Source organism: Asparagus officinalis, chromosome 8, assembly GCF_001876935.1.
Source record: "Asparagus officinalis chromosome 8, Aspof.V1, whole genome shotgun sequence".
Taxonomy (NCBI): Eukaryota; Viridiplantae; Streptophyta; class Magnoliopsida; order Asparagales; family Asparagaceae; genus Asparagus; species Asparagus officinalis.
In genome coordinates, this window is record NC_033801.1 from 97,566,319 (window position 1) to 97,569,453 (window position 3,135).

The window sequence follows — 3,135 nt, forward strand, 5'->3', positions numbered from 1 at the left end:
AAGATTTGGCAGTTATAATCTGTAACTTATATTAGGCAAGATTAATTTGGTAATTTTAAATTTATTAAACTTTTAATTATTTAATTCACGTTTTACTAAAATTAATTTTATTTTTTAAAACAATTTTTTTGGTATGCAAATAAATTTTCACAAATAGAAAAAAATAAAATTTTTATTAAATTTATAGTTTTGGAAACAAATTTAAATGCAAAACTATTTTAGAAAATTAACATATATTTTAACAAATATTTTAAAAATAAAAAATATCCAAATTATAAATTAGAAATTAAGAAACTAAATTATCTTTATAATTTTATAAATATATATTTTAAATAATAATAAACAAAATAAATAATTAAAAATAGTATGTTAGTCACTCAATTTTAAAAATTTCTTATCAATAATTGATTTAGTTTAAATACATAATTTAAATAATAATAAACAAAGTACATAATTAAAAATAGTATGTCATCACTCAATTTTAAAAATTTCATATCAATAATTGATTTAGTTTTTTGTAGGTTAACAATTGATAAATTATAACAAACAAAATAATAAATAATTTCTAATATTGCCTAAACTTATCTTAATTTTAATCTTTAAGTATGTAGACAGTGTTGCCGCATAACTTTTGTCGGTAACGGATATGTGTCCTCCTGCATGCACCGCTCAAGTCAGATTGACGGTCAAAACAACCAAGGATCCCGACGTAGTCGACGCGTCGAGTTGACATCTCCTTATGTCGACATGAAAAGCGGTACTTATAGATCCTCTTGTCGAAGACGACTCGCAACGAGCCTACTCGACCAGTTATTCGACGCATCATGAGGTCGACTTGAAAGACATTACTTCTCGGTGAAGCTATATCACGACTTCAGCCACGAGCCTCTCCCACTTACACCACATCGGCCTTACATTTAATGTTTGGCAGCCGCATCATACCTCTAGCCCCGATAGTCTTTACAACTCATCGAACCACGTCAGAGCCGCCATGTGACGCCCTTGTTTTCACGCATGGCTGCAGTCCAAGGTGAACACATAGATGTCAAACCTGCCATGCACCTCCACTGTGCAACAACATGTTTCACCAATAACAGTAATATCCTTTAGTGGAATCAAGTAGAAGTGAAGGACAAAACAAGCAAATAATGGAAAAAAAATACAATAGACATGATGTAGAAAGAAATATCTCATAATAAAATCATGTTCCAAATAAACTAAACTGAAATACAACTGATATACATCTGGAGTCTGAAATAACATGACATGTCTCAACATGGATCAACTAGAAATCGTACTAAGGCAACATGCCTTAATAATATGAGTACAAACTCAAATGACTGAAGGGAAACATAAGACTACTGTGGAGTCCACACTAGTAAAAATACGCGACGACGACTATGCAAGAACTCTGTCACCTTGCAACTCTCCGATGCTCTGATCCGCCTGAAAGTTAAAGTAAAAAAAAGAAAAAAAATAACAACAAGAGCGTCAGAGCGCTAGCAAGATTACCTCCATCCCCCCGGGAAGGGCTACTAGATGTAGTGAAGGCTCTATCTATTAAGCATAGTCTACCTAGACCATTTTTCCGTATCTGATGGTAGTAATACTTAGAAATCTATAACATGAGACGTAGTACGTCGAGCGAAATAATTCAAACAAGGAAACCCTCATGTATATACCGTATGTCTCAAGTTGTAGATAACTAAATATTAATCCCGAATTAAGCAATCAAAATATAACTGGAAAGTAAAGCATCATAAACCAACATATGTATCTCGTATATTCGCATAACCGGATATCTCAATCGAATACCTCAACAATGTATCATAATCACTTTTGGCGTCCACCAAAACTTAGATTATCAACAATTGTCACAATGCAACTCCATGCAAGTTCTGATTCATCGCATTATCATGCGGAACGGACTACCATGTCGGTATCCTAGAAATACGGCTCACAAGCCTCATTGCACCCTAGTGCGGAACAGACTGCTAGATTAAGCATCCTAAGACCCGACTAAATGGCCTGTACGAAGGGTATATCGACGCCCTATCCCAAGTGGTATTGGGCGGTGCTCATCGACAAGTAGATATCATCGCAACATCGTGCGGATCGACAACTATCACAGGTACATCGACCTCTTCGCACGCTCGTGCGGATAAACAAATACGTGTAGTGGAGTGAATTTCATCACGGTCTCATCTACGGTTCACGAACTAACTCAAAAACTCAAGAGTGTAATCGTAACCATATTTTATCATAATCCCCTAGGGATACTCACATATATATTACTACATATTTATAACAGTAAGTGTAGCAATCGAGCAGCTCAAACTCCGTGAACACATCTCAAAACAGCGCAAACAATCTCTAGAAAAGAAGAAACTGGGCCAAACTGCCCAGAAAATGGTTGGCGCTACTGTCAGTAAAATGAGCATATCTTTCTCTAGGAAAACTATTTTTATGAATGACTTCCTGTTTTAAAAACTAGATTCACACATCTTTCAATTGGTACTATTTTGGTTCAGTTTGAAGTTCAATATCAATACCAGATTTTAGTTGAAGTTGCATACACGTGCAGCAGTTTTCTGCAGGGCATGTCGTTAATAAAAAGAGTCTATCTTTCTCTATACAAACTCTTTTTTAGATTTGTTTTCTGTTTTAGAAACTAGATTCACATATCTTTCATTTGGTACTAGTGTAGTTCAATTTGGAATTCATTACCATGCCCGGTTTTCTGTTGAAGTCTACACATGTGCAGCAGTTTTCTCTGCAGGACGTGTCATTAATAAAAAGACTATATATTTCTCTATGCAAACTCTTTTTAAGATTTGTTCTCTGTTTTAGAAACTAGATTCATACATTTTTCATTTGAAACTAGTTTAGTTTAATTTGGAGTTCATTTTCTATCTCAAATATCCAGTTAAACATAACACATGTGCAGCAGATTTTCTGCTGTTTTGCTAATTTCATACATATGTGTTTATATATATATACACTCATACTTATACTCATTGATTTTGATCTTAAATCACATACTAACACATTCAATCGTCAAGCTTGATAATTATTTAACAGTATGTATATATATGTATGTATGTATGTATATATATATATATATATATATATATA